The sequence below is a fragment of the Microcaecilia unicolor genome, chromosome 3 (genome assembly GCF_901765095.1).
Source record: "Microcaecilia unicolor chromosome 3, aMicUni1.1, whole genome shotgun sequence".
Lineage (NCBI taxonomy): Eukaryota > Metazoa > Chordata > Amphibia > Gymnophiona > Siphonopidae > Microcaecilia > Microcaecilia unicolor.
The window spans coordinates 60,289,024-60,303,954 of NC_044033.1; the positions used below are offsets into that span (position 1 = coordinate 60,289,024).

General features: G+C 42.3%; 1 protein-coding gene across 1 annotated transcript in view; it reads left to right on the forward strand.

The window, feature by feature from the left end:
• Positions 1-14,931, forward strand: part of CAPN8 (calpain 8) — a 135,580-nt gene that overhangs the window by 6,887 nt on the left and 113,762 nt on the right. The gene's annotated exons all lie outside the window — the stretch shown is intronic.

Consider the following 14,931-nt stretch of genomic DNA (forward strand, 5'->3'; position numbering starts at 1 on the left):
GATATGTATCACAGTTCTGCTGGCTTATCTGTTTCAATCCTAATCCAAAATAAATAAATAAATAAGGGATAGATGGCCAGCATGGTTAAGCCGAATATCAGTTCTGACCCTTGTAGAACGGTCTCAGAAGTGCTGGGGAAATCTAGGAATGGAGTGGGAAAATCCCAGAGGTTAGGTGGACACTATTGATATTCAGTGTTAGTACCGTATACCTAACTGTGCAAGTAGGACCCCAGAAAGAGCAGTTCTAACTTTGCCTGCTTAGATATGTGAGTACAGCACTGACTATTTATTTATTGCATTTATATCCCACATTTTCCCACCTATTTGCAGGCTCAATGTGGCTTACATAATACACATTGAGTCTGCAAATAGGTGGGAAAATAGGTCACCAGTTGGGACCCCCGCAGTTCAGCTTCTCAAAGCCCCAGTACGTTCTCCTGTCCTGCACAGCATCCGGGGTCCTCAGACATGCACCACCACTGGAACATCTCTGGAATAGGGACAGACGGACACAGGTGTAGTTTGATAGTTTCATTTGGGGGGGCAAAGGGAGGGGTGTGGCACATTTATTTGCATATATACATACATCATACATGTTCATTATAGTTATTCAAAACACACAAAAAACTGAAATGGAGACCCCTGCCTCCCCTCCACCCAAGAAAGCCAGACTCTGCAAGTAGGGCAATACTGGTAAGAGAGAAACAGAATTTGTTTTTCTCCTGTACTCTGCAAAATACAAAACTAAAAAAAAATAATAATAATAAATGTACATTTCACAAAGTAGGTACATCTCAATCTTTAAAAAAATACTAAATAAAAATATTTTTGTTCTTTTCTACTTTTGTTGTCTGAGCACTTTTATTTTTCTGATTGGGCTGGTCCCACTCTCTTCCACTTTCCATGTGTCTTCTAAATTCTTTTCCAGGCTGGCTTTTCCATTTCTTCTCTCTCCTCTTGTTGTCTTCCTTACCCATTAAATCACCAAGAAGTCCCACTCATCTTCTGCTCTGTTCCCCTTTCCCCCACACCCCTAGTCGCATCCATCTTCAGCTCTTTCTCCTTTCCCCCACCCACACCCTCTATCCATCTTCTGGTCCCTCTCTCACCATCCCACACATCTTCTGCTCTTTTTACCTTCCCCCACCCCCTAGTCCCATCCATCTTCTGCTCCCTCTCTCTTCCTCACACCCCCTAGTCCCATTCATCTTCTGCTTCTTCTCCCTCCCCCACACTCCCCTAGTCCCATCCATCTTCTGCTGTCTCTCGCCGCACACCCCCTTGTTCCATTCATCTTCTGCTCCTTCTCCATCTCTGTCTCTTACTCACCCCCCCCCCCCCCGTGGTCTCATTTGTTTTTTACTCTTCCCACCCAACCCCGCCCATCTCTTTTGAGGTCCTTGGATCCCCCCCCCCCCCCATGACCACCACCGCCACCACCACAACACTGGAGTCTTCCAGTGGCACCCTGTATCACCAATCCCACGAGCCACTGGCAGCCTCAGCAAAAGCAGTGCACACGCTGCTTTAGACCTGCCCCAGAAGCCCTTCTCTCTTCTTCAGCTTCCCGCCTACGTGGAAACAGGAAGTTGAAGGAGAAAGAAAGGCTTCTGGGGACAGGTCTAAGCATTTGTGCAGCTTTCTTGGAGAGGCTGCCAGCGGCTCGGGGGATTGGAGAATGGTGTGTGGCAGTTCAGCTCGTTTGGAGGGGGCACTGCTCCCCCTCACCCCCCAAACTACACCCATGCAGATCGATACTCGGATACAGCCGATGTTGCCTGGGGGAGGGGGGCAGCCGAGGGCAAAAGCCAAGAGAGAGAAGATTGAAACTCTAACAATGTGTGGTTATCTTGACCACAAGCTCCGCCTGAAGTCTGGCCATATGGTCTTTATCTGCCTTCATGTTTCTATGTTTATTAAGTGTGTGCATAAATCATGACTGCTCTTACTCTGTTTAAATTCCACCCATACAAGGTGGACGCACACAAAGTCCCTATGTACACCACCAGCAAGAGAGAGTCTGAGGAGTAGGGCAGATGGGCTATTCCAGAAAACCAAGGGAGACGCTGGTTCAATAAGGTGATTTTTATTGAAACAACTTAAAAGACTGAGACTCAACACATGCTGTGTTTCAGCGTCAAAACGCCTGCATCAGGAATCTACAAAAATATGTATAATACTTTTATATACATATAAATCATGTTTGGGGAGGCATCTCGTGGGTGCTATGCACAGCCCTTTTAAGATGGCGCCTGGAGGCACTGGGTCACAGTATTGTGGCCTGATACTTCTGGGATGCTTTTCCAGGTATAATGCAGCTTGTGGTAAACTTGCATAGTAGCAAAGTGTTTTGCATATGTTTGCATGTTTTACAACTCATGACCAACTACCCTGCAGTAACTTAAATAATGCTGCATAACAATATAGGGCTCTAATGCAGGTTGCATTAACATGTGTTAAGGAGCAAATAACATGGGTTATCGCTGTAAAGCAGCTTGCTAACTACCCTCCTAAATACTGCAGATTAAACAGGTACCATTCAAAATTTTCACTGTACCAGGCGCATCAGAGCTGATGCAGGAAATCAATACTTCAGTACTTCTCAAACTTCTTACAGCTGTGACCCCACATTTGCAGCTAAAATATTACCAGATCAAGCCCGGCCTGGTCAGCTTAGCAAAGTAGAACTTTTGCTTGTGGCCCTGGTCTCTGGTGCCGGGGTCCAGACTTATGGAGAAGACCAGGGCTACACAAGTGTCCCACAGAGCATCTTAACATAGTAACATAGTAGATGATGGCAGAGAAAGACCTGTACGGTCCATCCAGTCTGCCCAACAAGATAAACTCATATGTGCTACTTTATGTGTATACCTGACCTTGATTTATATCTGCCATTTTCAGGGCACAGACCGTAGAAGCCTGCCCCGCCTTCCAACCACCAGCCCCGCCTCCCACCACCGGCTCTGCCACCCAATCTCGGCTAAGCTTCTGAGGATCCATTCCTTCTGAACAGGATTCCTTTATGTTTATCCCACGCATGTTTGAATTCCGTTACTGTTTTCATCTCCACCAACTCCCACGGGAGGGCATTCCAAGTATCCACCACTCTCTCCGTGAAAAAATACTTCCTGGCACTTTTCTTGAGTCTGTCCCCTTTCAATCTCATTGCATGTCCTCTAGTTCTACCGCCTTCCCATCTCCGGAAAAGGTTCGTTTGCAGATTACTACTTTTCAAATATTTGAACGTCTGTATCATATCACCCCTGTTTCTCCTTTTCTCCAGGGTATACATGTTCAGGTCAGCAAGTCTCTTCTCATACGTCTTGTAACGCAAATCCCATACCATTCTCGTAGCTTTTCTTTGCACCGCTTCAATTCTTTTTACATCCTTAGCAAGATACGGCCTCCAAAACTGAACACAATACTCCAGGTGGGGCCTCACCAACGACTTATACAGGGGCATTAAAACCTCTTTTCTTCTGCTGGCCACACCTCTCTCTATACAGCCTAGCAACCTTCTAGCTACAGCCATCGCCTTGTCACACTGTTTCAGATACTATCACCCCAAGATCTCTCTCCCCATCCGTACATATCAGACTCTCACCGCCTAACACATATGTCTCCCATGGATTTCTACTCCCTAAGTGCATCACTTTGCATTTCTTTGCATTGAATTTTAATTGACAAACCTTAGACCATTCTTCTAGCTTCCACAGATCCTTTTTCATGTTTTCCACCTCCCTCTGGGAGGTGTTACAAATCTTAGTATCATCTGCAAAAAGGCAAACTCTACCTTCTAACCCTTCGGCAATGTCACTCACAAATATATTGAACAGAATCGGCCCCAGCACCGATCCCTGAGGCACTCCACTACTCACCTTTCCCTCATCCGAGCAAATTCCATTAACCACCACCCTCTGGTGTCTGTCCGTCAACCAGTTCCTAATCCAATTCACCACGTTGGGTCCTATCTTGAGCCTGTCAAGTGTATTCAAGAGCCTCCTGTGGGGAACCGTGTCAAAAGCTTTGCTGAAATCTAAGTAGATTACGTCTATAGCACGTCCCTGATTCAATTCTCCAGTCACCCAGTCAAAGAATTCAATGAGATTCGTTTATATACGTAATTGTGTGCTGTGTCCATGCTGTGCCCAAATTCTACTCTTGTGAATGCTCACCTGCAAAGTACATTCCATCAAAAATTGGTGCATATACTTACAGAATAGCCAGAATATGCTCATTGATGTGCGTTAGTGTTCACATACGTATGTAATTGATTGGAATACTGGCATTTAGGTGTATTTTTGCTGCCTGTCTCTAGGTGGCTTCTTGTGGAATTAGTCCATAGTGCAGAGGCAATCTGTAAGGATATTCAGAAGCACTGTCTGGCTGCCATTATCTGGATAAATGGCTTTGAATATTGAGCTCTTCATGATTCTGTCCTAACTGACCTTCTAGCTTTGCTAGCCCTGGATCTGCCCTGAATCAGTCCAAATAAAAATACATTTGTGTGGCCCATTGATGTTCTACACAAAGGGTTATTTATTTATTTATTTATTACATTTGTACCCCGCACTTTCCCACTCAAAGCAGGTTCAATGCAGCTTACATAGTAATTGGGATTACAAAGTATTGGTGGAGAGAAATAAGTTGAGTATTATCGGAGTAATAAAAGAAATAGGAATGTAGAAATGCAGGGATGAGGGGAGAAGGAGAAGTATGAGCAAGGGTAAGTGAGCAATTGGAGGGTAGATGAGGCCGAGGGGAATGGGCAAGAGTGAAGGGAGTAGGAGGGGGAGCGGCAGCGGCGAACTCGGCGGCGGGGTGGGGGGCCTTTCAAACCCCCCCCCCTCCTATACTAGCCCATCTTTACGGGCTGAACGGCTAGTTGATTAATAAAGGACACATTTAAAAAATGTTTAAAAAAGTCACGCAGCTCAAACACTGTAATTGCTTATTGTTTATTCTGAGATGGCTGTACCTGGATATAGTTTGAATTGCAATAAATAAAAAATTTAAAAAAATAAAAATAAAAATAAATAAAGGACACATTCAGTGGTGAGGTTTGAATGTTGAGAAAAGACAGTCTGTGCACATACCTCAAACAGGTGCTTATTCATTCATTGTGTGATAACAGCAGAGGAAGGCAGCACCAGGTGCCTCTTGTTGAATGAGGGCGGGACACCGATTATAGTATTCTAAAAGTCTGTTTGCTCTTCTTTTCCTGGGACAGTTTATGTAGCAGCAAGAGGAAGCCTTGTCATATGACTGATAGTATTCAGATGCACTGATGTATAAGATAAAACACAACTGGAGTGTGTGTTTTAAATAACACTTTTGATGGAAGACCCATGAATGGGGAATGAAAATGTTTGAGCAGTGGAAAGGGTAGACAAGGAGGGTGGAAAGGTGCCGTCTCAAGGATGGCTAATGAGTAAATGGAGTAACACCTGTACCTCATGCCTGTCACATTTATTAACATTATTTTTATAGCACTGCCAGATTTATGCAGCTTACAATCTAATAAAGACAACAAATGCAAACAGATCACACAGGGGGGCATTTACTAATGATTAGCACACAGTATCTGCTGTAGGGCCTATTGTTTTCACCTGGGTCTGTAGCAGATAGTAGAGCTCATTTTTGAAACAGAAAAATGTCCAAAAAGCAGCACAAAGCGCCAGATAGACATTTTTCTTGGAAAAACATTCAAATCGCTATTTTCAAAACACATTTTTAAGATGTTTTTCTAAGCAGTTCGTCTGCAGTATGTCAGGGGCATATTGGGGGCAGGATTTGGGCATTCCCAGAACTTGGAACATTGTTCTGCCTTAATGGAACAAAGGAAAAATATCCAGGGCTAAAAGTTTGGATGTTTTTGGCTAGACCTGTTTCAATAACGACTATGTCATAAAAAGGTGACCTAAGTGACCAGATCACCACAGCAGGGATTGAGGCATGACCCCCACCCTTACTCTCCCAGTGTCACTGACCCCTTCCCAACCCCCACCCCAAAGATGTGAAAGAAACAGTACATTCCAGCCTCTATGACAGTGTCAGATGTTATGGCAAGTCCTGTTAGAGGAAGCAAGAAGGTCCCTGGAGTAGACTAGTGGTCGATGCAGTGCACTGCAGAGAAGGGGACCAAGGCCCATATCCTAATCTAACCTATACACTTGTGGTGGAAAGTGTAGGCCCTCCAAAGCCCACCAAAAACATACTGTACCCATATGTAGGTGACACTTGCAGCCATAAGGGCTATTGAAGTGATGCACAGTTGGGTACAGTAAGTTTTTGGTGGGTTTTGGAGGGCTCCCCATACAATGTAAGGGGGTAATGGTGAGATGTATTTAGGCATTATTCTGGATTCTGCTATGATGTTTTTACCTCAGATTTTACACCTGGCCAAAGTTAGTTTATTTGTCTTTCGCCAACTACGGGCAATACATCATTACTTCAATAACAATACCTTCCATGCATTGATTCTCTCTCTGTTTATGACATGTCTGGACTATTGCAGCAATATCTATGCTGGCCTTCCCCGCTCTTCATTAAAGAAACTTCAATCATTACAGAGTACAGCCATTCATCTCCTTTGTCATGCTCGTCGTGGCGACCACATTACTACACTTTTGAAAGCACATCATTGGCTGCGGGTTAATCAATTGATCACCCACAAAGTAGCAACTCTCAGATTCAAAGCATTCCTGATTATTTTTCTTGCCTCACCATTCCATATTTACCGATTAGGCTTTTGGGATCACTGAATGATTACTGCTTGGTTCTCCCCAGTCCCAGATCTGTTCAACTTGAATCTACTAGACGACCTGCTTTCTTTTTTCTTTCTCCTTTTTTTTGGAATGGGTTCCCTCTATCACTTCATAGTAGTCTTTCTTTCAAAAAGTTTAAAAGTAAATTAAAGGCCTGGCTTTTTACTGGGGCCTATGAGGATGGTACTCCAAGGTCACAATAGCAATCTAGCTCTCCTCCTTTTTATGCTGTTTGACCCTCTCCCCTACACCTTTTCCTTTTATTCTGTGTGATTGGTGTGCTCTTCTATCGATATTGTAGTTCTTTTCTTTTTCTTTTATTGTTTTTTTTTAAATTGTTTTTACTTTTAGTCTGTACTCCGCTCTGCTTTGCTTGTGTGTTAGAGCAGTATAGTAAGTTCAATAAAACTATTTAAAACTATAAAACTATGTGGCTTTTATGCAAAGTCCACTGCAATGCCTAGTGGAGGAGTAGCCTAGTGGATAGTGCAGCAGACTTTCATCCTGGAGAACTGGGTTCAATTCCCACTGCAGCTCCTTGTGACTGTGGGCAAGTCACTTAACCCTCCATTGCCCCAGGTACAAAATAAGCACCTGTATATATGCAAACCGCTTTGAATGTAGTTGCAAAATACCACAGAAAGGCAGTATATCAAGTCCCCATTCCCTCTTAGGGTACCCCACTGCTCTGCTGGGATGTCTGCATAGCCAGTCTACTAAGAATGCTGCCCCTCCCCCATACATCCCAATGACTTGTTTTTTCCTTGGATTTTTTTTGTTGAAAATGGTCGCAAAAGAAAAACATACTGAGCACAAAACGTCTAAAATGTCTAAGAAATGGCCATTTTTGAAACAAAAGGATAGCATTTTTCAGGTTCGAAAATGGCCATGTTCACCACTTGATTTGTGGACATTTTCAGTAAAACATCCCAAGTCACATTTAGACATCATATCGAAAATGCCCCTCAGTGTGTGCTAATGCTGTTAGCACATGGAAGAAGCCACAAAGAGGTGTATGTTCTAATGGCTGGGGAGAGGCAGGGACCACATATAAATTCTGACAGGTGGTGGAGTTAACTGAACTTTTCCTAACTGGGTAGGTATATGAGAAGTAGAGCCTGCACCCTGAAATCAACTTACAGATCAGAGAATGGGAAGGGTGGGAGAGAGCTAGGTGGTGCAGGCATGTTCTGTAAAGGCTTCTTGCATTGTTATAAGAAATGGCTGCCTAAGGGTGTTCCTAAAGTATCTCATATCAGTGGTGTAGTCAGAAAGAGATTTTTGGGTCAGCTAACGAGTGGACTGAATGGGTACAAAACATTTCCTCCCCCCCCCCCCCAATAAACTTAAAAAATGAATACCTTGGCTGGTAGGCTGCCCCAAGCCCCACCAGCTGAAGACATCCTCAGCCTGAACCCTCAGGCTGTCAGAACACCAAGGAAGTGAGCGACCACACCCCACACATGCTAATTTTTCATGCATGAACTAAGCCTGCAAAGGGTACCAGTGTCAGCAGCTGGGAGCACTCCCACTGACTACTACATTGTTTTGATGGTCTGGGGGTTCAGGCTCAGAATGACTGTAGCTGTAGGGCTTGGGGATGCCTGTCAGCTAGTGCGCACTGCTGCTGGGTGGGTATGAACCAAAAGTGGATGGGCACATGCCCGCTCAGGCCCCTGTCCCCGTGCTACCCCCATCCCCTACTGATAGAGGATTTCACAGGGCCACATATCCTATCTTATACAGTGGAGGTGTGTATTGGTGTTTCAGACACTCACTTATGATTAGGAGAGCAGAGTTTAAATAATAGAAAAGGCCCTAAGATTTCTTGTTATTATTGTTATTATTTATTACATTTGTACCCCGCGCTTTCCCACACATTGCAGGGTCAATGCGGCTTACATAGTAAATACAATTACAGAGTCATGAAGGAGAATATTACAAGTTGTAGTAAACGTAGTAATAGTGAGGTTTTGAGGATATGAAAGTTGGATATGTAGAGGCAAACAAAGATAGGATAAGCAAAAGGAAAAGAAATTGGGAGGGGTAAGGAGAAGGAAGGAAGGATGGAGAGGAGAAGAATAGAAGGATGGGCATAAGGAGATTGGGAGAGTTAGCTCCCCTCCAGAAGAAGGTGTCTGTGGCTCAAGGGCTAGAGCTCCCAGGAGGGAGAAGTTTATTTCAGGCTTTACAAGGATCCGTAGAGTGAAAGAACCAGAGGTGATGGGGAGTTAGTTCCATATTCCTTTTTCTATACTAGGGCTTCCCAAACTGTGGGTTGAAAATGGGGTCTGCATTTGGGGGGTTGTGACTTGGGCAGGCTGAAAAAAAATATCATCAATCTGTACTTCCCGATGAGCTCACATGGGCTCCATGGAAAGTGGAGGATGGTGGTAGTGTCAGCTGTGATGCTGTAGAAGGGCTGGGAGCAGTAGCAGGGAAAAATAGGTCAGTCGCTGGAGGTTGCGTGCTTTCTGTCGCAGCAATAATTTATTTATTTATTTATTTGTGACATTTATATCCCACATTATCCCAAACAAGTTTGAGTTCAATGTGGCTTACAATAAACAGTATAGGATGCATAACAAAGAGTAATTTGTTGTAAGAATCCAATTTTACAATACAATATCATAAACATACTGTGATAGCTATGGATATTTAACATTTAGAAAATCTATTATGAATGAGAAACTGTACATGAAGCAAAGAGAAACTTAATGGTAAATAGAGTAATAACCAATTCAGGTACTAATTCATTGTTTGAGATATGGTCGTTCTTTGTGAGGGTTTGTTTGAATAGGAACGATTTGAGGATTTTGCGGAATCTAGTATAGTCTTTATATTCCAGTATATTCTATATAGCTAGTAATAATGGAGTCAGAGCTCAGAAAGTCTGATTGATAAGCACTGTTCTATACTGAAAGTTGCCTTAAGTGTTTGTGGGTTTTTTGGGGGGATTGTAGCTCATAACCTTTTTCGGTGGTATTTCAAGGTAAATTACATCCAAGTACAGTGGGTATTTTCCTGTCCCCAGGGGGCTAACAACATGAAGGTAATGCAGGTTTAAGTGTCTGTCCAAAATCACAAACAGCATCTGTGGGATTTGAACCTCAGCTTCCCCGGTTCTCAGCCCACTGCTCTTCTCCATGCTTTTCTTGCTAGAGTCAGGATGTCTGCTAGACCCTACTGATGCTGTTCAGGAGAAGTATTCTAGTTCATTTCCTGAAAGAAGACATCTACATCATTTTGATCAGATATTGTTACAGGGAAGAAGTTTCAGAGAGCAGTATCTGTAAGGAGTACACTGTTTGGGAGTTTGGAGAAAAGAAGTCCCTATTGCAGCAAATTTCTTTGACTGTACTATTTGGATTGAGTTGAATATTAATTTCTGTGTGGATAACACTAAAAAAAAAAGCATACAGTCTCTCAATTTTCGCATTCACCAAGAACTGTAGTAAACTATTTTCTTGTGGAAGAATGCCCATCCTGTGTGACTCTGTGGTTCTATGTACTGAGTCCAGAAAACTTCAGAGCTCATGGGATCTGCATCTGGACAGTGGAGTAGAGGTTTTACACTGTATATCAGAAGTTCTGTCACCATGACATCAGCACATTTCAGATACTTATGGGAAAAACCTATAACCAGATTTACACAGGCTTATGTCAACAAACGTGATCAATTTTATGTAAAATGTAACAAGGACAATGGTCTATAAGAAACTTTCTCTTGCCCAACCCAGTCTCCCTTGTGTCTATTTATCCCTGTACTGGTTAGAGGTTTGAGCAGAAGCATCATCATTAATCACCTTTTATCAAAGTGTGTAAAGCTGAATGTTTAATTATCACTACCTTCCCAATAAGCTAGATAATACTATTTTCAGACACCTGATCTCTTTGCATAAAGTACATAAGTAATGCCACACTGGGAAAAGACCAAGGGTCCATCGAGCCCAACATCCTGTCCACGACAGTGGCCAATCCAGGCCAAGGGCACCTGGCAAGCTTCCCAAACGTACAAACATTCTATACATGTTATTCCTGGAATTGTGGATTTTTCCCAAGTCCATTTAGTAATGGTTTATGGACTTGTCCTTTAGGAAACCGTCTAACCCCTTTTAAAACTCTGCCAAGCTAACCGCCTTCACCACGTTCTCCGGCAACGAATTCCAAAGTTTAATTATGGAATTTGTTGCCAGTGGTGAAAGCGGTTAGCTTGGCCAAGTTGAAAAAGGGGTTAGACGGTTTCCTAAAGGACAAGTCCATAAACCACTACTAAATGGACTTGGGAAAAATCCAAGTAGTTTCTCTCAAAAAGCCTAATAAAGTGTCACCAGTTATTAAAGATTCTAATATATTATCTCAGTTTAAACAATTTTACAAGTTTTATATTCATCTGAATCTAATGCTTTCATTCAAGAAATTGATAATTTTCTTAATAAACAAATTCATCCAAGACAAACAGTTAGAATTACTCATTTCAATTACAGAAATTTGAGCTGCCGTTACATCTTTTCCAACAAATAAAGCTCCAGGTTCAGATGTATTTAGTGCTGAATAATATAAGTGCTTTCCTTCAGAACTCTCTTTTGTTACCTTAAATGCTAGAGTTGCCCAAATTCCTATGGGCGACATCATTTAGCGCGTGCTAATCATTAGCGTCACTAAAACTGCTAATGTGCCCTTAGCGCTGCTTAGTAAACAGGGCACATTAGCAGTTTTAGTGACGCTTCAGATTGTTGCAGGTCTTGCCACAAAGAGCTTAGCACTTTAACTCACATGTATGAATGTATTAATCTTTGGCTCTTCTAGAATGAAGTCTGGAACAGGACTCTCCATATCCTTCAACTTCATGAATCTCTCACTATGAAACGTTGTTTGGAAGTCCAGTGTCTTATCTCGCTCTCTCTCTCTCTGATAATGACAAACGTTTATTTGATTTTCTTATATCCATTGCACAAAAGCTTGTAATCAATCACTGGAAAGACAACACACATTTGTCTATTCAGATGTGGTGGAACTTGATAATATTTTACAGGAAATAGGAAAAAATTCTAGAATCCCCATCTTGCTATCATAGTCAATATCTCAAATGGGGAAAACTAGATGTTTTCTTATCTAGCTAGCAATAACCATCATTTTCCATTACCCAATTTTACTGTTTTTAAAGTTGTATGATTGCTCTCTTAATGTCTAAAGTTTTCAATTTATAATTTGAAAATCAATAAACATATTTGGAGGGGGGGGGGGGGAAGAAAGTACAGGACCAGCAGAGGTCATGCAACTGTGGGGCCCCCTGCAGTTCTGATTTCACAGAAGGAAGAAGAAGGGCAGCAGCAGGTGGGATTATGGTGGGTGCTGTATAGGGAAGATGATGCTAGAGATAAGGGAGAGGAGGGAAGAGTGTGAAACAACCTACATTTATTTTTATTTATTTATTGCATTTGTATCCCACATTTTCCTACCTTTTTGCAGGTTCAGTGTGGCTTACAATATGAGATGAAAGATGGAAATACAGTTTGTTACAAATTTGTTATGGATTACATTGTGCAGAGTTATGCGAGACAATCGAAGTGTCGTTAAGGAATGTCAAGAGGGTAGAAAGGTTCTAGGGAGGTAAGGGGGAGGAAAGGTGATTATAGCATAAGTACTTCAGCTGATTGATTGCCTGGGTCCCACCAAAGGGTTAATCCAGCATTTTTATTATTTTGTTTCTGACTAATCTCTCACAATCTGACACCAGTAATAGTGGACTAATCCAAATATGCGATTTCAAACCCTCCTCTTTAGTGTCTCAGAAATTCTTAGTGGGTGGGGGTGGGGGAGGCTTATAAAAAATTAAGGAACATGTGCCGGGTCCTCTTTGAAATACCCTATGCTTAATCTTCTGATCCTGAATAAATAGCTATGGTATTAGCACTACCTTGCTTCTTAATTAGTGAATATTCATCTATCAGCAACAGCAGCTCCCATAACCCTCCCATCAGTGAGTTGCCATTAATATTCATGAGCTCAATTCTGTGTAGCCATGTGCACTGATGCAAAGACAGGGGGAGTGTTACCATGAACTGACTCAAAACTCTGTATATGTGAGTGCATAATACTTAGGGAAAGGAGTTGGGCAGACTTCTACGATCTACGCCCTGATCGTGACTGAATAGATAGGGATGGGCTGGAGTGTAAATTTTAAGGGGCTTTGATGTTAGCTTCAGAACTTAGTACAAGAACAGTACTGGGCAGACTTCTACGGTCTGTACCCTGAGAAAGGCAAGGACAAATCAAACTCGGGTATACTGTACATATAAAGTATCACATACCATGTAAAATGAGTTTATCTTGTTGGGCAGACTGGATGGACCGTACAGGTCTTTATCTGCCGTCATTTACCATGTTACTATGTATATGATAGTGAAGCACCCTGCTGCATGATGCCCTGAGCTTCTGCTACAAACTCTCAGTGACCCATGAAAAACAGTAGTCAGGTCAGGAGGGTGCATTTTCCTTTCTGCTCTGGGAAAATCAGAAGCTGTGCTCAGGTTGTGGTTACTAGAATGGGCTGCAATCTGTGCATTTTTCAGAAGAGGGAGCAACGTTACAAACTTCTCAAGAAAATTTCCTTCTGTTTGTGGTTGAACAGTTTCAGAGCAATGTTATTGCAATCGTATGGGTTTAAAGGGGCTTTTGCATTTTTAAGAACAAAAAAAATCCTAGGGACTAAACTTTTTCTTTTGCAAGATTCTTGCCATGTCTGACTTTGTAAATTTTTTTTTTGTTACATTTGTACCCTGCGCTTTCCCACTCATGGCAGGCTCTATGCGGCGGGCAATGGAGTTAATTGTTCAGGTCTTATATAGCAAGCACACAGTGGCAATCATTTCACAAGTCTCAGTCACTGGAAAACTGTGGATGTCACTCCTATAATTTCAGCACAGAAATTAAGTCAAATAATTTCAAAGGGAGACTATGAAAACAAAAATGATTTTCTGAGATACATATTTGAACTGTTGAATCTTTGCAGTGTAGGATTTTCCTTTTGGCTTGCAGCGGATAAAAGTCTTGATACCTTGACACTGCAAGGATTAGTTACTCTGTTCAGAAGTATCAGTTCTGAGAAATGTGCATTCTAAAGACAATTATTATTTATTTGTTACATTTCTACCCCACATTTTCCCATCTATTTGCAGGCTCAATGTGGCTTACATAGTGCCGTCAAGGCGATCGCCAAGTCGGTTGATAACAAATACAAGGTTATAATGTGGTCGGATGAGGTAGATATGTATCAGGCATCATGAGGGTCAAAGGGAATGGAGGTTGTATGTTGCCCATTATGGTCATTGGTTGTGTTGTGTTGCTGGGTTTGGGGATTTACGGTGGGTAGGTGGGGTAAGCCTTTTTGAAGAGGTTGGTTTTTAGTGATTTCCTGAAGTTTAGGTGGTCATGGATTGTTTTCACAGCTTTTGGGAGGCCGTTCCATAGTTGTGCACTTATGTAGGATAAGCAGGATGTGTAGGTTGTTTTGTATTTAAGTCCTTTACAATTTGGGTAATGTAGGTTAAGGTATGATCGTGATGATCTGATTCTGTTTCTGGTTGGTAGATCTATGAGGTCTGTCATGTATCCTGGGACTACTCCGTAGATAATTTTGTGGACCAAAGTACAAATTTTGAAGATGATCCATTCTTTGATTGGGAGCCAGTGCAGCTTTTCACGGAGGGGTTTAGCACTTTCGAATCGTGTTTTACTAAATATCAACCTGGCTGCTGTGTTTTGGGCGGTCTGGAGTTTTTTTTGTGAGTTGTTCTTTGCATCCCGCATAGATTCCGTTGCAGTAATCTGCATGCCTTAGGACCATCCCTCCGTTGTCCCAGGTACAAATTTAGGGCCTCGTTTACAAAGCTGCGCCAGCAATCCCTGTGCGGCAAATGAGAGGAAGCCCATTCAATTCCTATAGGCTTCCTCTCATTTGTCAAGCAGAAATCACCAGCATGGCTCTGTAAAAGAGGCCCTTAGATTATGAGCTCTGTGGGGACAGAGAAATACCTACCTATTAATAGGGAGGTCTCAGAATACCCTATGCCAGGGTTAAAAAAATCATGCTGAATTTACCATTTTTAGGATTTAAGTCATGCCTGAAAAGAATCCCTATATTACAGCTGGCTAAGGT